The 21,671-nt window shown below is 40.1% G+C and overlaps 1 protein-coding gene across 5 annotated transcripts in view; it reads right to left on the minus strand.

Moving 5' to 3' along the window:
- Dis3l2 (DIS3 like 3'-5' exoribonuclease 2) overlaps positions 1 to 21,671 on the minus strand; it is a 363,987-nt gene that overhangs the window by 330,433 nt on the left and 11,883 nt on the right. Inside the window, exon 1 of one of the 5 annotated variants that reach the window (XM_038339063.2) lies at positions 12,231 to 12,254. The exons of the other annotated variants lie outside the window; for them this stretch is intronic. The gene's annotated coding sequence lies outside the window, so the exon portion shown is untranslated. Of the gene's footprint in view, positions 1 to 12,230; positions 12,255 to 21,671 lie in introns of those variants that run through there. 5 annotated transcript variants of the gene reach the window in all.

A 21,671-nucleotide genomic window follows, 5' to 3' on the forward strand; every position in this document is an offset into this window, starting at 1 on the left:
TATCTACCCCCACTTTTTAAAATTTTAACATCGCTACTAAAAATGTTAAAGCTTGCCTTTTATCTTTTCAAATAAGGTAAGCACAGAGACACTAAAGTCGACTCTTAAAAACTGCAATATCAGAAGTCCCCGTCGATACAGTAAGTTCTGTTGCTTCTGCTTAATTTTGTTCATGTTATTTGATCATATTCTAAACAGGGCATGCTTATATAATTTTTGTATAAGAATTAGATGCCTATACTAAAATTATCATATTCCAAATAAGATTTGAATTTGTTTCAGTCAAGTACCCAAGAAAAAGGCATTTATAGCTGCATTCATGGTAGAATTACAACCCCTAGGCCTCTAACTCTAAGAGACTGTCAATGCACTGCTCGGTTTTTCAGCAAATATTCACTGGAGTAAAACAGTCCCAAATAACAGTCTCATTTCTCCATTTTTATCCTTTTAGGTAACCTCTCCTATCATGTCTCAAGTACATTTTGAACAGATATAAGAGTAGGCAGCCTGGCTTTTCTAGATGATGTCTAAAGGAAGATTTGTCTTCAACTATTTTCTGTGCCATAACTGAAAATGCAAGCATCAAACTTGCCATTGTCAATCTCAGTATCTTAACTCCCAACTCCTCCTACACAGACAGACTCTTCTCCACACGTGTTGTCCTTGCTCTCCTATACTAGAGGCAAAAATGCCCTGCATATGTAAACCTAATTTCCTGTTTGTTCATCTTCATCCTCTTTCTACTCTGGAATGTCACGACAATTGCCTCTCTCTCCATAGATGCCTTTCCAACAGCTCACACTTAAAACCTGGGCTTGGGCCTGCTCCCCACATACCCATTTCAAGTTGCTAGCAACTATGTCTTGTCTCTCATACTCATCCCTGACTGTTTAACAATACAGTCTCGAGTCACAACCTCTACATCCCCCTTCACATGCTCTTTACTCCTTGTTGTAACATGATTTTTGTATCCATCATTATAACAAACCAAAGCTTTTAGACTTACTGGGGAGTAAAATATTCATAACTTAAATGCTAACATAGACTCAAACTTTGGGAAAGGTTTTTATTCTGAGGTTGGTTGGGGGTCTTTTTTGTTGTTTGTTTTGGCTTTGTTGTTTAATGTGAATGAAGGTTACCCTTTGAGTACAAATGCTCACCCTTGGCCTCCAATGTCCATCAGTCTCCTGACTCTTCAGTTTGACTCTCTAGATCTCAGGTTTCCTGCTGAGTCCTCTTCCTTCATCTACCTCTGAGATTTCTACCACACACACAAGGTTCTAGTCCTAAGGATGTCTTACTTCTCTCTCAGAGCATTAAATCTCTTTCTCTAACCATGCTCTCCAAAGCTCTCTGATTTTCCAACTTCCTGCTGAGTAATACTGGCAAGCACTAAGAATGTGACATGTTTCTAATTCAATTTATTATTCTCCTCAAACTAAATTTTCCACCTGTGTACTGCATCCAGATTAATGACATCATTATCATCCTTCAGCAGCAAACAGTAGTTGTCTCATTGTTTCCCTCCATTACCATATTAACAAATTCTGTCTATTCTAATTTCACAATGTTCCTAAATAGATTTCTTCCTTTCCAGCTAGATTTTTAACTGTCTGAATTCAGGTTATTGCATTAGTGTGGCATAAAGATGACAGAAGTTTCTTTTTTAAAAAATATTTATTTATTTGTTATGTAGGCAATATTCTGTCTGCGTGTATGCCTGCTGGCCAGAAGAGGGCACCAGATCCCATTACAGATGGTTGTGAGCTACCATGTGGTTGCTGGGAATTGAACTCAGGACCTTTGGAAGAGCAGGCAATGCTCTTAACCTCTGAGCCATCTCTCCAGCCCCGACAGAAGTTTCTTAATAGATCTCTCAGTCACTAGCCTCTCCTTCAACAAACTAAAACATGAAAGCTATTTTGAGGACGGGTCTTTCTAACCCTTCATACTTCCTCACTGACTAAAACTGTGCACCCTAACATATTTTCCCAGTCTCACCTCTAAGAGCTTTTCAATCTCACACCAGGTGAACTCCTAATGAAAGAGCTCATTCACACTTGACATCAAAGCCTAAAAGTGACTTTAAAATAAGTTAGGTTATAAATACAAACTCTGGGGGCTGGAGGCAGAAACTATAAATTCTAAAGAATAAAGAGAGAGACAGACTGTCTGGCAGCACCAATCTGTTAAAGCATCTGGTACTACAGTGGCACTCCAGAAGAGAGCACAACTGAACACAAAACTCCTTTAGTCTCTAGGAACTGTAGTGGCATTTCCACTGTAGTTTAATAAACAACGACCGCCTGAAGATCTGAGACTAAAACAGTCCCAATGGTCAGCCTTACAGACCAGATTATGGTAGCACACACCTTTAATCTCAGTAGCCATATGACAAACACTTTTAATTACAGTAGCCACACTAGTTGCCATAGAAACTGGGCAGTGCATGTCTTTAATGACAGTGGTGCATGCCTTTAATCCCAGCCCTACACAGAATTATAAAATGGAAGGAAACAGCTCTCAACAGTCTCATTCTGAGACTTCAGGAGGTAGGATTGCCATTTCAGACTGAGGTCGAGGTAAGAGCCAGTACCTGGCTGCTTTGCTTTTCGGTTCTTTAGTTTGAACCCCAATTTCTGATCCTGAGTTTTTATTAATTGTGCTTCAAGGAACATCACCTTAGCCTCCGTTGACCCCGTAACTTCGTATATGTAGGAAAAACTCAAGGTAGTATCACAAAGACTGAAAAATGTGAACCAAAATTTAAGCCATCTCTTATAGAAAACAAGATAATCTAAAGCTAAAGCAGCAGAACAGGGTGGACACCACCAATAAAATTAAAACACCAGGCCTCCCAAGAAAATCTAAAAAGAATTCAGAGCTACACAAGATAGTACTAACTATATTTAGTATACAATCCAAGCCAGGCACAGTGGCGTGTACCTATAGTCCCAGCTACTTAGGAAACTGAGAAAGCTTCAACCAAGAAGCTCAAGAGTAGTCTGGGAAAAACAATAAGATCCTGTCTCTTAAAAAAATAATAATAATAGTAATAATAATAATAAAACCACAATCTAAAAATACATGACATACATAAAACCCAGAAAATATGATCCATTCTAACAGGGAAAAGTTAACACAATTACTCTCAAATAACTCAGAGCTTATGGTTACAAGTTAGAACTTTAAATCAACTACGATATCTATGTTCACTGAGGTAAAAGACACTTGAAATGATGAGAAAATAAGAGATCTCAAAAAAAAAATTAAGATGTGGGTCTCTGTCTCTGATTCCATCAATTGCTGAATGAAGGTTCTATGGTGATATTTAAGCTACTCATCAGTCTGACTACAAGACAAGTCAAGATAGGGCCCCCTCTTGTCTACTGTTTGGGGGCTTAGTGAGGGTCATCTTTGTGAATTCCTGGGAATTTCTCTAGAGCCAGGTTTCTGTGAACCCTATAACGGTTCCCTCAATAAAAATATCTCTTTATTGAGATATTGCTCTCATCTCTGTCCTTCCTCCATCTCGACTATCCCATTCCCCAAGTTCTCCTTAACTTTCTCTTCTACCCTCCCTTCTCCCCCTACCCCATGCTCCCAATTTTGTCAGGCGATCTTGCCTGTTTCCAATTTCCAGGTAAATCTATATTTGTTTTTCTTTGGGTTCACCTTATTACTTAGCTTCTGGACTGAACTTCCAAAGTCCAGTTGAGGAGTGGAAGGAATGAGAATATGAGCAAAGAGGTCAAGACCATGATATGTTCACCCACTGAAACAGTTTACCTGAGATAATAGGAGCTCACCAACTCCAGCCAGACTGGGAAGGAAAAGCATAGGACCAAACTAGTCCTTCTGAATGTGGTTGACAGTTGAATTGCTGAGGCAGACTGAGGGGCCACAGGCGGTGGCACCAGGATTTATCCCTACTGCATCCCTACTGGCTTTTTGGGATCCTATTCTCTTTAGATGGATACCTTGCTCAGCCTAGATATAGTAGGGAGGGTCTTGGACCTTCCCCAAAGCAATGTGCCCATACCCTCTCTGAGGACTGGATGAGGGTGGGGTGGGAGGGTGTGTGGAAGGAATGGGAGGAGGGGAGGAAGTGGGAACTTGGATTGGTATTTTTAAAAAATCTAATAAATTTTTAAAAAATTAAAATGTAAATTTTTAAATTAACTTCTACACTATGTGAAATAAAAGACTTGGCAGGTGAGTGTGATAGAAAAATAGAAAAGAATAAAAGTATCTATGAACTTCACTAACAGAAATCATACAAACTGAAAGAAATAAAACTGAACCACAAAGATGAACTAAGCATCAAGAGCTCAAATATAAAGATAACTGGAGTTTCAAGAGATGGAGGGGAAGTTCCCTCAAAATTGAATAGTGACTTAATACAGATTTGGCAAAACACATACAGAGTCAAGAAGATCTGTAATTCCTAAAAATAAAGTCTCCAAAGAAACTATATCTACTTTGTCATGAACAAAATGCTGAAAACCAGTCAAAGGAGCCCATTACAAAGCAAAGGGAAAGGGCACATGGCATGTGGCATACAGCACAGGCACTGGGAACAACACTTTGAATGGCAGATTTATTTTATTTTTATAGTATCTTCTTCCACGACAAAGACAACGGAAAAACACCTTTAAAGTCCTGAAACAAAAGAGTCATCAACCTTGAATTCTATATGCAGTAAAATATCCTTCAAGAATAATGGCAAGCTAGGAAGCACTTAGAGGTGAGGGAGAAAGTCCAACCCGTAGAGACTACTCCAAGAAATAACACCAGGAGCTCTGCGAACTCAACAGAAGTTACACTGGGTCTTTAGGAAGGAATGTAAGCAATGGAACTATCTAGTGTATGCAAACTCTACCTCAACAAAATGGTAAAGAGTTAAGGGAAATTACTCAAACTTACAATTACTCATATACTTCATGAAACTAATATAGTATAGAGATAGAAAAAAAGACATCTTCAGATGTGCAGGCTTCAAAGACCTCACATTCTTTTTTTTAAGACTTCATATTCTTACCAAGCTAAAGGATATTTCCTACCAAAACAATACAGTTAACTAAGAATGATGGTGACCCAAGATTCAATAAATATAGCACTAAAGAAGTACAAAGAATTTTCTGTGATAACAGAGGAAAGAGATCTCAGTATAGCAACAATACAGTAGACATGAGGACAGCCTCTGAAGACAACAGTTATATTACAATAGTGTCACGTGAAAGATGTTTGGCACTAATGTCTGCTATCCAAGTAGCTATTGCCTGTCTAATGCAAAGCAAAATGCCTGACTTGGCTTGGGCTGCCTCCTGTTCTTAGCATAATGGGACCATAACCCAATCACACACACACACACACACACACACAGGTACACACACACAAATAAATATAATAAAATTAAAAATAAAAGTATATCACAAATCTGTAGTAACCAAAGCAGCGTGGTTCTGTCACGGAGACACACAGGTCAGTGAAAAAGAGGAGCTCAGAAACAAACAGCCACATTTATAAACAATGATCTTTAACAAAAATGCCACAAAGACACAATAGGAAAAGGATAGTCTTTAATAAACAGTACTAGGAAAAAAAGAATTCCATGTACATAGCATGAAGTTAGGACTCTTAAGAACTCCTCAAAATTATTACAGACTTAAATTAAGACTTGGAAGTATAATAATACCATGTGTAGAAAGCAAAGGAGTAGAGCTCTGGGACACTGACCTGGGGCAAAGTTTTGGCTTCTGCTGCTGCTCTTTTTGAACTACAAACCCTAAAGCACAGATAGCAAGAGCAAAAGAACAAAACATCAAACTCACGAATCTCTGCACAGCAAAGGAAGCATCCTGCAGTCTGAAGATTCAAGCTGTGGAGCTGGAAAATGCATCTGCAAACCATTCACCTTATCAGGCATAAATAGCCAAAGTCCATATGGAACTGAATCAACTTACTTCACAGCACAGAAAAAAGGTACACGGTTTTTAATGTGCAGTAGGATCTAAGTAGACATTTCTCAAAGGCAGACACAGAGCAGTCCAGCAAATGAAAAACCATACCACACCTGTTAGATTGGCTGTGGGCAGAATGACAAAGGGAAACGAGTGTTGGTAAAAGATGGAAAAAAATTATACAACTAATAGAAACATAAATTATTACAGTTATTCGGGAAGGTAATGTAGAAGCTTCTCAATTTTTTAAAAAATAGAACTATGCTATCCTATGAGCCAGCAATTCTACTTCTACACACATAACCGAAGAAAATGAAACTACCGTGTATAAAAAACATCTACACTCCCGTGGACACTGCTGCTTTATTACCAAAATCAAAATACGAAATCAGCCTAAGCACCCATTAGTACACAAATAGTAAAGAAAATGTGGGATAGATAAAACGGAATACTATAGGGACTTTAAAGCAGGGGTAGGAGGATCCTGTCAGTTGTGATAACATGGATGAACCTAGAGGACACTGTGCTAAATAAAATGGCACAGAAAGATAAATTTCCTATTATCTCACTTATACAAGGAATCTAAAAGAGCTGAACTTCCCAAAGTAGCAAATCAAATTATGGTCACTAGGGACTAAAGAAGCCAGGAGTACAGAGGAGACTATGGTCAGAGGATACAAGATTTCAGTTATATCAAAGCTCTAAGTTCAAGAGTTCTGTTTTATGCTAATATGTTGCCCATTTGAAAACTGATGATTTTCAGACAATATCATTACAAGAAAATAGGTATGTATGGTAATACACAGATGATTCAGTAATACCGCCATGGATGCAAATATCAAAACATTATATTTATAGCATAAATTATGTACATTTTTTATTTGTCAGTTTAAAAAAGTAAATCCCCAGAGGCAGCAGAGAGAAGTCAGGGTTTAGATTACATACTGACTCAAGTACTCTTTTTATTTCCTGTTTGTTTTTTGAGAGACGGTCTTACTAGATAGTCCAGGCTGACCTGGAATGTGTAATATTGCTACCTCAGCCTCCAGAGTGCTAATACAAGTGTGCCTTATCTTGCCCGGCTTTAAGAAGATTCTGAGCATAATCTTTAGCTGAAGTAAAAGGATGGAAACAAAAAAGTAGATACATAAACGTTAAATTCCAGTTACTAGATTTTTTTTCACAACTAGTATAAAACAGAGGAATACTAGCAATTCTAAAACAGTCTCTATATTCTAGGAATAAACAAGTAAGTAAAAATTTGTGGATAATAAAAATTAGGTTTGTCAACGCTGAAGAAATTATAAATATAGGAAGTATAAAAAATAAAAATAGCAATAGAATTAGACATAGTATAACTTGGTGGTTTAAAATAGTTATAGAAGTAGAAACATGTCTATAGAAACATAAAAACATACAGGTTATGTATGCATATATTCTTCTATTGCCTATATCTGTAGTATTAATCACTCTATGGCTGTAATAAGATAACATGACCAAAGCAACTTATAAAAGAAAGATTGTTACTGGTTTTGTGGTTCTGGAGGGTTACAGTCTATACTGGAGGAGTAAAGGCATAATGACAGTAAGCTGGGGAAACAGCTAAGAGTTCACATCGTGATCTACAAGCAAGAAGCAGAGAGCAGAAACAGCACAAGTCTTTTGAAACCTCAAAGTCTGCCCACATTGGTACACCTCCAACAAGGCTACACCATCTAATCCTTCACAAACAGTTCTACCAACAGGGAACAAATATTCAAACACATGTGCCTGTGGGAGCCATTCTCATCCAAACCATCAAATCTATGGACTGAGAGCCTAGAATCAATTATGACCAACAGCAACAACTTTAGTTAGTACCCATATCTAACATATTAACAGGAACCATATCTTTAGGAAAATGGCACTTCTAAGAAAGCACAAATATGACAGACTGGGGCTGAGAGTAAAGCAGAATTTCACTTGGTAGAAAAATTGCTTCTCCTTTGTACCATTTTTTTTCACTGTGTGTGTGTGTGTGTGTGTGTGTGTGTGTGTGTGTGTGCGCGCGCGTGTGTGTGTGTGTGTGTGTGTTACACTTGCATCACACCAGATGTGTAGAGATGAGAGGACAACTTACAGAAGTTAGTTCTCTCCTTCTTCCATATGGGTCCAAGGGATTGAACTCAGGTCATCAGGCTTAGCAAAAAGTGCTTTTGCCACTGAGGCATTTTATCAGCCCCTAATCTTAAATCTTTCCTGTAGGCCTACAAATTCTTTCCTCCTTCCTGCCTGCCTTTCTTTTTAATGCTGAAGAACAAACCTAGGACCATTATATACTATACCCTTGTAATTCAACATTTTTTTAAGTTTTTCGAGACAGGGTTTCTCTGTGTAGCTTTGGAACCTGTTCTGGAATTCATTCTGTAGACCTGGTTGGCTTTGAACTCACAGAGATCCACCAGCCTCTACCTCCTGAGTGCTGGAATTAAAGGCATGTGCTACCATCTCCAGGCAATTCTACATTTATTAATTTTTATTTTATGTATGTGGGTACTTTGCCTGCATGTATGTTTGTGCATCATGAGTATGCCTGGTACCTGCAGAGACCAAAGAGGATGTCAGAATATCCCCTGAACTAGAATTACAGGTGGCTGTGAACTGACACGTAGCTACTAGGAATTAAACCCAGGTTCTCTGGAAGAACAGCAGGTGCTCTTTACTGCTGCGTCATAGCTCTAGCCCCTCTGTGACATTTTTTAAAGAACCCATCTTTAGAGTCATATCTACTTTACATTTTTCTCATGCGAAACAATATTCCCAACAACTGACAATATAACAATTTTCAGCATGGAATACATATACATTAAACTATCCAGATAATCAGCTAAAGGATATGTGGGCTAAAGATCATTCCATCCTTTTACACATAAACCAAAACAGATTTATTAGGTGTACGTCCAAATAAAAGTGATCTCAAATGAAAGTTATGTCGTAAAACACATTCTCTTAATGTGTCAGAAGTGACTTTACTCATTTATATTTTACAAAGTACTTCAAGGATTTAGAAGATCAAATGTCCTGAAAGGGACAACCCAGTACTTTCTACTAGCACAGCTGTTCACTATAGATCTTGAGAGGAGCAAGGCTGTGGGATAGAAACCAGTAGTAGGAAAAGACAATAGTTATAAAACACTAAGCAAATTTTGGAATCACTCATTATTAATGTCAAGCTTATAACTATTTATTACTACACATTATGCCTTCTTCAGACCCTGGATGGAGAGCAATAAGCATGGCCAACCACATTCCGTTTTTGCAGTACTTCAATCTAGAATGATGACACACTGCACATATAACCAGGGAACATGATAGGGAAAGAGGACCCTACTTTTTAATGTGGTGATTATTAAGAAACACCTCTTTAGAGAAAGTTATACTAGAACTAAGTCCACTGTGTGAATGTCTCAGAGCATGGCCTTCTGGGCAGAAGGCATAAGACCAAAGGAGGAACAGTCTCTGCATGTTCAAAGAACGTAGAAAACTCATTGATAAGCTTCCTATAGTAGAAAGAAATAACCAACAGCAGCAGAGAATAACCAATTTTGTACTAGGTACAGCAACAGCACTGTGTACATATAAAAATATTCACATTGCAGAATGAAATTTTGAATGTGTGTGCTGCTTATAAATGATGTTAGGGATGTGTGTGTTATAGTGGGTCTGCAAATGGAAGCTAAGTTTTAAAGGTGGGTAAGGCAAATATACCCCAAGGATTGACTTTTGAGGACCTATAATGGGGGGCAACACACTGTCTCTCTACCTCTGTGTGTAAATTTTTTCATAAATGTTTTAAAAACTACATATAGCTATATATGTTACAGTTGAAACTTAGTGACGCCCCTTCTTTATCTTTCTTTACTGCCCCAGCCCAGCTCTGTCTTCTAATGATCTTGTTTGAAAAGTTAGAAACAAAACTTTAAGGTTTGGTCTACACTGGACAGGTCCTATCCTCTTTTACAGAGAGCTGGCATACCTAAAGCAATGTTGAAATCCAGAGAACACGCAAATAAGAACACAAAATAAATAGTCATGTAGCAATATACAAGTCATTCTTCCTGAGAGAAAAACAGAACAGCCACAACTATATCAAGTCTTACACTTAGAGGAAGTTTAAGTAAAACAAACCCTTCCCTCCTTTAATTACTTTTGTATGTTTCATCACAGCAGTAGAAACCCTAAAAAAGACACCACACATATACAAAAACAATAATTTAAAATTTTTAAATAAATACACATTCACATAAGGCATAGTGGTCCATGCCCATAATCCCAACACTTGGGAGGCTGAGCAAAGACTGCTTTAAGTTTGGCGGCCTGGGCTACATAGTGAGTTCAAAGACAGTCTAGGCTACAAAGTTGAGAACTAGGGTCAAGAAAAAAGGGGTAGGGTAGGAAATATTCTGATGATCATCTGTATGTTTACTATCAGGTTCATCAACTATGAATTAATTAATAATTAATATGTTTCATCTACTCCTAAACAAGCATGCACATCTTAACATAATAAATTAATAAGAAAACTCTTAAATCTCCTTTTTCTAAAAAAAAACTCAATTTTGGGTTACAAAATCAAAATTCTTACTGTCTATCTGTCTTTGTGGTACTGGTACTGGAGACTTTAAAGCCTCATGAATGCTAAACAAGTGACCTACCACTTAGCTATATCATCAGTCCTTTTTCTTCAATTTTTTTGTTTTAATAGAGTTGTCCACTATGACTGGCCTTGAACTGCAATTCTCCTTCTGCAGTCTCCTGGGTAGGTTGGGGTATAGGCCTATACCACCAGATCCAGACATAATGTCAAAATATCCTATTTAAAAATCAACTCAGGTGGAAGTCAGTGGTGGGGGGGAGGGGGGGGGAGTTCCTTTATCTCACTCAGCTTGCCGCTGGCAAGCTGGGCCTTTGTCTGAGATACCTGCCCAGCAAGGAGCCATTAGCCTGAAACAGAAGACCCAGCGAGGGTGAGTGTGTCTCTGCAGACATTCCTGGACCCCCGAACCTTTCTGGTCACTCTACAGGGGTTTCTCCCCGCGCCTTCTGTCCTTCTCTTCCTATCCCATCCCAGCGTCCCTAAAGCACCGCTCCACTCCTGAGGGGCCACAAAACCGCCTTGCTTGGCCCTTACCCGGGCCGGGAATCAGTGGTGAGGGGGGGAGTTCCTTTATCGCACTCAGCTTGTCCCTGGCAAGCAGGGCCTTTGTCTGAGATACCTGCCCAGCAAGGAGCCAAGACCCAGCAGAGGAAGAATTGTGCTGCAAAGTTCGCTGTGGGATACTCCATCCCACCCTGCCCCCATCTTTGCCCTTTTGTCCCTGCGGTGTCCCTCGGCTATCAGGAATCCCTGATTCAGTGCTGTGGAGTTCCATCTGGACTGGTGAGTGTGTGCTATCCTGGGGCAACCTGTCCTGGAAGAGAGCACATCTCCCCTCCCCCAGCGCCTGGTGCAGGGGTGTCTTTGGTACACACTTCCCTACCTTTCCCAAGCCTACCCTAGTGTATTCAAGTGTCCTGTTCCTGTAACAAGGCCACCCACCCAGAGGTGAGATAGGCTGCCCTCTAGGCAGGTCTGAGGATTCCTGCAAGGGAGTGCTGGCTCCTTCAGATTGTGCTGGCTCCTTCAGATTGTGCTGCAAGGAATAGCTCCTGCTCCAGCACTGAGGAGAGCCACCCACATTCAGTCACAGCAAAGATTGGACCAAGACACCAAGTCTCTCCTAGCTCCATTTGAAGAAAGAGATGGGCAGGCGCCAATGCAGGAGCTCCCCCAACAACATGAAAGGCAACATGACATCACCACAATCCAGACATCCCGAAACAACAAGATACACCCTACTCCGGAGGAAATAGAAGAAATCGACCTTAAACAGTACTTTATGAAAATAATAGAGGACCTTATACAGGAGGTAAAAATCTGCCATAAAGAAATAGAGATGACAAACAAAAAGGTAGACGAAATAAATAAATCTCTCAAAGATACCCAAGAAAAACAAGAAAAAGCAATCAAACAGGTAAGGGAAACAGTACAAGACCTGAAAAATGAAATGGAGGTAATGAAGAAAACACAATCTGAGGGAAAACTGGAAATGGAAATTCTGAGTAAACGAAGAGAAACTACAGAGACAAGAATACAAGAGATGGAAGAAAGAATCTCGGACTCTGAAGATACTATAGAGGTAATAAACTCACAGATTAAAGAACAAATCAAATCCAACAAATTCTTACCACAAAACATCCAGGAAATCTGGGACACCATGAAAAGACCAAACCTAAGAATAATTGGTGTAGAAGAAGGAGAAGAATTACAACTCAAAGAACCAGAAAATATATTCAACAAAATTATAGAAGAAAATTTCCCCAACCTAAAGAAAGATATTCCTATGAAGGTACAAGAAGCCTACAGAACACCAAATAGACTGGATCAAAAAAAAGCATCCCCACGCCATATAATAATCAAAACACAAACCATATAGAATAAAGAACAGATATTAAGAGCTGAAAAGGAAAAAGGGCAAGTAACATATAAAAGGAAACCTATCAGACTTACACCTGACTTCTCACTGGAAACCATGAAAGCCAGAAGGTCTTGGAGAGATGTGCTACAGACACTAAGGGAACATGGATGCAAGCCCAGACTACTATACCCAGCAAAGCTTGCATTCAACATCGATGGAGAAAACAAGATATTACAGAACAAAAACAGATTTAAACAATACGTAGCCACAAATCCAGCCTTGCAGAAAGTAATAGAAGGAAAATCACAAACCAAGGAGTCCAACAAGGCCCACAATAACTCAGACATCTAGCGACCCTTCACCAGCACAACTAGAAGATGGGAAACACACAAACTCTACTACAAAAAAAAAAATGTCCAGAGTTAACAACCACTGGTCATCAGTATCACTTAATATCAATGGACTCAATTCACCTGTAAAAAGGCACAGGCTAAGAGACTGGATACGAACACAGGATCCAACATTCTGCTGTTTACAAGAAACACACCTCAACCACAAAGACAGACACCTACTCAGAATAAAGGGTTGGGAAAAGGTTTATCAAACAAATGGACCTAAGAAACAAGCGGGTGTAGCCATATTAATTTCTAACAGAGTTGACTTCAAACTAAAATCAATCAGAAGAGATAGAAAGGGACATTTTATACTCATAACAGGAAAAATTCATCAGAATGAAGTCTCAGTCCTGAATATCTATGCCCCTAATATAAAAGCTCCCACTTATGTAAAAGAAACACTTCTAGAACTCAAGGCAGCCATCAAACCACACACATTAATAGTAGGAGACTTCAACACTCCACTCTCACCAATGGACAGGTCAAGCAGACAGAAACCTAACAGAATTAAGAGACTTAATGGAGGTAATGAACCAAATGGACTTAACAGACATCTATAGAACATTCCACCCAAATAACAAAGAATATACCTTCTTCTCTGCGGTTCATGGAACCTTTTCGAAAATTGACCACATACTCGGTAACAAAGCAAACTTCCACAGTTACAAAAAAATATTAGTAACCACCTGTGTCCTGTCAGATCACCATGGATTAAAATTAGAATTTAACAACAATGCTACCCCCAGAAAGCCTACAAACTCATGGAAACTGAACAGTCAACTACTGAACCACACCTGGGTCAAGGAAGAAATAAAGAAAGAAATTAAAGTCTTTCTTGAATTTAATGAAAACAAAGACACAACATACTCAAACCTATGGGACACAATGAAGGCAGTACTAAAAGGAAAGTTCATAGCACTAAGTGCCCACTTTAAGAAAACGGAGAAAGCACTCATTGGAGACTTAACAGCATACCTGAAAGCTCTAGAAAAAAAAAGCAGATTCACCTAGGAGGAGTAGAAGACTAGAAATAAACTGAGGGCAGATATCAACAAAATGGAAAAACAGAAAACAATCCAAAGAATCAATGAAACAAAAAGCTGGTTCTTGGAGAAAATCAACAAGATTGACAAACCCCTATCCAAACTAATCAAATGGCAGAGAGAGAACACACAAATTAATAAGATCAGAAATGAAAAAGAGGACATAACCACAGACACAGAGGAAATTCAGAAAATCATTAGATCTTACTACAAAGGCCTGTATGCCACAAAATGGGAAAATGTAAAAGAAATGGACTTTTTTTTAGATAAGTACCATATACCAAAGTTAAACCAGGACCAGCTGAACATTCTAAATAGTCCTGTTAGTCGCGAAGAATTAGAAACTGTGATCAAAAATCTCCCTACCAAAAAGAGCCCAGGACCAGATGGTTTCAATGCAGAATTCTACCAGAACTTCCAAGAAGACCTAATACCTATACTCCTTAAGGTATTTCATAATATAGAAACAGAAGAGGCATTGCCAAATTCCTTTTATGAAGCTACAGTTACCCTGATACCTAAACCACACAAAGACCCAACCAAGAAAGAGAATTACAGGCCAATCTCACTCATGAACATTGACGCAAAAATTCTCAATAAAATACTGGCAAACCGAATCCAAGAACACATTAGAAAAATTATCCAGTACGATCAAGTAGGCTTCATCCCAGAGATGCAGGGCTGGTTCAACATACGAAAATCTATCAATGTAATCCATCATATAAATAAACTGAAGGAAAAAAACCATATGGTCATCTCATTAGATGCTGAAAAAGCATTTGACAAAATTCAGCACCCCTTTATGATAAAGGTCTTGGAGAGATTAGGGATACAAGGGTCATTCCTAAATATAATAAAGGCTATTTACAGCAAGCCAACAGCTAACATCAAACTAAATGGAGAGAAACTCAAGGCCATCCCACTAAATTCAGGAACATGACAAGGTTGTCCACTCTCTCCTTATCTCTTCAATATAGTGCTTGAAGTCCTAGCAATAGCAATAAGACAAAACAAGGGGATCAAGGAGATTCGAATTGGAAAGGAAGAAGTTAAACTTTCGTTATTTGCAGATGATACGATAGTGTACATAAGCGACCCCAAAAACTCCAACAAAGAACTCCTACAGCTGATAAACTCCTTTAGTAACGTGGCAGGATACAAGATCAACTCCAAAAAAACAGTTGCCCTCCTATACACAAAGGATAAGGAAGCAGAGAGGGAAATCAGAGAAGTATTACCTTTCACAATATCCCCAAATAGCATAAAATATCTTGGGGTAACTCTAACCAAGGAAGTGAAGGATTTATTTGACAAGAACTTTAAGTCTTTGAAGAAAGAAATTGAAGAGGATACCAGAAAATGGAAGGATCTCCCTTGCTCTTGGATTGGGAGGATCAACATAGTAAAAATGGCAATTCTACCAAAAGCAATCTATAGATTCAATGCAATCCCCATCAAGGTCCCAACAAAATTCTTCACAGATCTTGGAAGGACAATAATCAACTTTATATGGAAAAACAAGAAACCCAGGATAGCCAAAACAATCTTATACAATAAAGGAACTTCTGGAGGCATTACCATCCCTGACTTCAAACTCTATTACAGAGCTACAGTATTGAAAACAGCTTGGTATTGTGTTCTTGGATTCAGAGATGTCGACCAATGGAATCGAATAGAAGACCTGAATCTTAACCCACAAACCTATGAACACCTGATTTTTAATAAAGGAGCCAAAAGTGCACAATGGAAGAAAGAGGGCATCTTCAACAAATGGTGCTGGCATAACTGGATGTCAACCTGTAGAAGAATGAAAGTAGATCCATATCTATCAGCATGCACAAAACTCAAGTCCAAATGATTAAAGACCTCAATATTAATCAGAACACACTAAGCCTGATAGCGGAGAAAGTGGGAAGTACTCTACAACATATGGGTACAGGAGACCGTTTCCTACGTATAACCCCAGCAGCACAGACATTAACGGCAACGTTGAATAAATGGGACCTCCTGAAGCTGAGCAGCTTCTGCAAAGCAAAGGACACTGTCACTAAGACACAAAGGCAGCCTACTGACTGGGAAAAGATCTTCACCAACCCTGCAACTGACAAAGGTCTGATCTCTAAAATATATAAGGAACTCAGGAGACTAGACTTTAAAATGCTAATTAACCCATTTAAAAACTGGGGCTCTGAACTGAACAGAGAATTCTCAACAGAAGAAGTTCAAATGGCCAAAAGACACTTAAGGTCATGCTCAGCCTCCTTAGCTATCAGGGAAATGCAAATCAAAACAACTTTGAGATACCATCTTACACCTGTCAGATTGGCTAAAATCAAAAACACCAATGATAGCCTTTGCTGGAGAGGTTGTGGGGTAAGGGGTACACTCATCCATTGCTGGTGAGAATGCACACTTGTGCAACCGCTTTGGAAAACAGTGTGGCGGTTTCTCAGGAAATTCGGGATCAACCTACCCCAGGACCCAGCAATTCCACTCTTGGGAATTTACCCAAGAGATGCCCAATCATACTACAAAAGCATTTGTTCAACTATGTTCATAGCAGCATTATTTGTAATAGCCAGAACCTGGAAACAACCTAGATGCCCTTCAGTGGAAGAATGGATGAAGAAACTGTGGGATATATACACATTAGTATACTACTCAGCGGTAAAAAACAATGACATCTTGAATTTTGCAGGCAAATGGATGGAAATAGAAAACACTATTCTAAGTGAGGTAACCCAGACCCAAAAAGATGAACATGGGATGTACTCACTCATAATCGGTTTCTAGCCATAATTAAAGGACATCGAGCCTATAATTCATGATCCTTGAGAAGACAATAAGAAGATGAACCCAAATAAAAACATACAGTTATCCTCCTGGATGTTGGAAGTAGATAAGATTGCCGGGCATAAATTGGGAACTTGGGGGTGGGGTGGGATGGGGCAAGGGGAGATGGGGAGAGAAAAGCGTGAAGGGGAGGATGGGGAGAGCATGGGGGAATGGGATTATTGGGATATAGGAAGGGTGGACATGGGAGCAGGGAAGCATATATCTTAATTAAGGGAGCCGTTTTAGGGTTGTCAAGAGACTTAACTCTAGAGGGGTTCCCAAGTGTCCAGGGAGATGCCCCCAGCTAGTTCCTTGGGCTGCTGAGGAGAGGGAGCCGGAAAAGGCCAGATCCTATAACCATACTAATGAATATCTTGCATATCACTATAGAACCTTCACCTGGCGATGGATGGAGATAGAGACAGAGCCCCACATTGGACCACCGGACTGAGCTCCCAAGGTCCTGATGAGGAGCAGAAGGAGAGAGAACATGAGAAAGAAAGTCAGAACCATGAGGGATGCGTTCACCCACTGAGACAGCAGGACAGAACTAACAGGTGATCACCAAGTCCAGTTGGAATTGGACTGATGGAACATCCGACCAAATCGGACTCTCTGAAAGTGGCTGATGATAGAGGCTGACCGAGAAGCCAAGGACAATGGCGAGGGGCTTGGTCTCCACAACAAGGACGGGCTCTGTGTGAGCCTTGTCAGTTTGGTTGCTCACCTTCCTGGACCTGGAGGGAGTTGGGAGGACCTTGGACTTAACATAGTGTAGGGAACCCTGATGGCTCTTTGGCCTGGAGAGGGAGGGAGTGGGGGTATGGGTGGAGGGGAGGGGAGGGAAGGAGGAAGGGGAGGGGAGGAGATGGAAATTTTTAATAAAAAAAATAAAAATAAAAATCAACTCAGTAACAGCTACATCTATTAGGTTGGGGGGAGGGGTCATCTGTAAAGTACTTACTCTGGAAGCACAGAGACCTGAGTCCAATCCTCATAAACCATAAAAATACCAATGTGAAGCACATTGGTAATTCCAGTGATACAGAGGCTAAGACAGGAGGATTCCTGGGGTTCACTAACTGGGAAAACTCCAGACCAAGAAGACCCTATCCCCCAAGAAAGATACCTGAAATGGCCCTCCTGCTTTTTTGGAGGGGGGGGGGGTTCAAGACAGGGTTTCTCTGTAGCTTTGGAGCCTGTCCTGGAACTAACTCTTGTAGACCAGGCTGGCCTTGAACTCACAGAGACCCGCCTGCCTCTGCCTCCCGAGTGCTGGGATTAAAGGTGTGCGCCACACCACCCGGCGTGGTCCTCCCGCTGCTATACACACACGTTTACATGCATACATGTGTGCACACACACACACTCAGGCATATACACGTGTGCACATAAAAGAAAAAGACTTAAGGCCTTTACGTACATAAACTATAAACTGGATGAAGCAGGTATACCATAGGAACAATCCCAACCTCATGGTGTGATAGAGAAACAGGCACCTAATGAAAGCTGGAAATAACTCATTACCAGCCATAGGCATCATTTCAGTAGTAATCACTGCCATCATCTAAAAAGAAAGAGGACTGCAAAGCCTGCCTACATGGACAGTTTTACCATGACAACCTGGAAAAACTATGGGACTTCCATAACCTACAATCTGCTGAACAAAATGGCTAAAACATACAAGAATTGAAATTAGTTTTCCCTAGGTTCATATCATTTCAAATAAAATGCCAGTGTTTGTCAAAATGTTCTTTAAATTTGACACCAAGTAGTACTCTCAAGCTGGCTTCTGTGAGACAGTGACAACAGAAGTTGGTGTTGTCAAGGTCAGCCATATCATTACTCTGTCCTTGCTAAAGTGCTGCTGTAATAACTGTAACACTCCCAGGGCTGCCACTAAAAACATCTGGAAATTCCTACTCATAGACTCAGCCCCATTCTGGCCTATAACATAAGGTCTGGATCATGTCTTGGACAGCATTCCTAGAAGACATACAAGGTCACAAACAACTACACCTCAAAATACCCAAAGTCAGAGAAAAAAAATCTAGTATCATTCAAGAAACAAGGGGAATGCAGGACACAAAATTCTGAACAATGAACAGCCTACAGAACTAAGTTCAGACTTACAGTAAGATGTGAGCAGCTTATGGCCCCCAAGCCAACCTGGTCTGTCCAGCTTACAGGGATGACCTGAGAGGCCCAGCAAAACCAACCCTGAATCTAGCTCTAATTTCTGTGAAGAAATTATTTTCTACATTTAAACTTTTCAATGTGAGCTTGGAAGACGGTGACCCTATGATTTAAAGCTTTTCTACATTTCCCAGATTAAAAACTATCACTGAGATCAAAGGTACCAAACTCTGTAGGGCCCTGAGACAGGGACTAGAAGCTGTTAAGCCTGCTAACTGCTTTCAAGGACTGCTAAATGCTTCAAGAACACTGGTTTTGTGTTGAGCTTTAAGTCTATTATAAATGCCCATTTTTTTTTTCCCTGTAAATGAGCAAAGCACTGAAACTTCTGGGAGTGGACTATTCAAGGCTGTGACTGGAGATAGACAGACTGCAGGACTATTCAAGGCTTTGAACGGAGGTAGATAGAGTTAGGGACCATCAGCCCTGCAGCCTCTGCTTTGAAAACTGGCTAGCCTGACCTGAAGGCAGCCCAGCTACTTTAGATACTTTATCTCTCTGAGAACATGCCAGCTGCCAGGAACACTGCAGCGGCTCTGGCTCCAGGAGGCCTTGCTCCAGTCACAACTGCTCCAGATAGCCTGCACCGGCCTTGGAAGGCACATTCCAGTCAAGGCAAGATTTCATAACCTGTAGATAACCTTGAAGCTATTCTCACTCAAGTTACTACTCAGTAACTCAGCAAGAAGTAAGTAAACATGCAATGTGGATCTTGTGACTAACTGGTCCCTATCCAGGGCCTATGATTGCTGGAACTGTACACTACACTATTATTGGTGCAAACACATCTTTCATTTACTTACATGCTACACATACATGCCTTCCCATACACACCCTCCTACTATATAACCAGACTGTACAGCTGACTCTGAAATCAACTAAGAGGCATCTTTTGAGGTTTCTCCCAATGGTCTCTTCTTGTGACTTTTATAGTCGAAACATCAGGCTAAATTGTACAAAGAAGAGATGGCATTGGCAAGAATGCAGATAACTTACAGAAAACAAATGAGGACTAAAACTCTACAGGGAGCAGGGGCAGTTGAAATGACAGAGGACAATATTTAGGTGACAAGAAGCAGAAACCCAAGACTGTGAGACAATTGTAAAGATGAGAATTAGAATTCAAGAAATTGCCAGGCAGTGGTAGCACACCTTTAATCCCAGCATCCAGGAGGCAGAAGCAGGTGGATCTCTGTGAGTTCGAAGCACGCAGGACAGCTGGTGCTGTTACACAGAGAAACCGTCTCGAAAAAAAAAATTGAGGAAACTGCCTAGCTCTAAGGACTAAGAGTCAGTCCCTAGAAGCCATGGGTCCAAGACTCTCAGAGCCTAAGAACAATAACACTGGTCATCTGCTGCAGCTGTTGCTACTATCCATGCCCAGATACTGCAATAAACTGTGGTTCCCTGGTTAGAGTGCACTAACAGTTAGTGCTCACAACATTAACTCTTCAACCTGAGCATCTAGGACTGAAAGTTTCTGGCCCCGAGAGCTATGAGGAGTAATAAGGAGAATAAGCCCCTATTCCTCAGGGTTCCAATGGATAAGCCTGTTGTTAGTCCAGCCCATAGGCTCTTAGCTCTCAAGGGCCCAGAACCAAAAACACTAACACAGCCACCCTTTGTCTACTCATATTCCTACCCACAGAGTCAGAAATAACCCAAACCAGCTCACTGGTAACACCATCACTCACAAGAGCCATCCCATGAATTCAGTGCTTAACAAATGTCAGATACATTCAGAAAAATAGCAAAATCTAAGAAAAGCAAATAACTGAATAATTCCAAAAACAATGAAGTACAACTATGACCCACCTAGAATTCATAATGTCTAGGGGAGGCAAAATAAACCATGGCCTAGGTACCCAGGGAATTAAGCCAGTGATTATACAAATATTATAAGCAGAGGGTCAGAACACAAGCTAGTTGCACAGCAAGGCTCAGAAATTCATTATTATTTAAAATTTTCAAGTTGCAAGTATTCAACTTGTCACTGAAAAAAATACATCACTAAGATCTTGCTGCCTCTGGATGTATGTTAAATATAAAAGATACAATAATACAGAAGCTTGGCACACAGAATGCAGATGTGAAGAAAGCCAGAGATATAGTTCCTACAACAACTACAAGCTTGGCAAACTACACACGTGCAACTGACAGTACTGCAGATGAGGAGTGGCCTTCAACGAAGCCTAAAAATGATAAAGATAAAACTGCCTTCCTCCAGGGAGAGGGAAACTCTTTCTTTGAGAAATTAAAAACAGAGCAGAGCACTGAGGAAGATCCTGTAGGAAACAATCCTTGACTGGCATGAAGGGTGGAGACAGGCATCTTAACAGGGTCTCCTTAACTCCCCAAGCTCAGAGTTCACGTGAAATACTCACTACTTCCTGTAGTGACATAAAACACTAATCAGATGCAGACAGGCTGTCAGCTCCACTTGAAAGAAATAAAATAGCTAATGATCTCAAAATGGACAGAAACTCTCAAACAAAGTAACACTTGTTTATTCCAACAACATAAAAAAATTAAACATAAGTTTCTGAAAAGCCAAACATTGCTACAATGAGCTAATGAAGACCACACAGCTCAGCAATGAAGAGACCCTGAGAGTCAAAACACCAGTCAAATCCAGTCTCTTTTCTCTTAGGAGCTGAGACTTGGACAAAGCATCTCACCTTTCTTCACCTTGGTTCCATTACCTAAATGAGCCAATAGGAATAAAATGAAGCTGTACTGAGT

Source organism: Arvicola amphibius, chromosome 8 (genome assembly GCF_903992535.2).
Source record: "Arvicola amphibius chromosome 8, mArvAmp1.2, whole genome shotgun sequence".
In the NCBI taxonomy this organism is placed as follows: Eukaryota; Metazoa; Chordata; class Mammalia; order Rodentia; family Cricetidae; genus Arvicola; species Arvicola amphibius.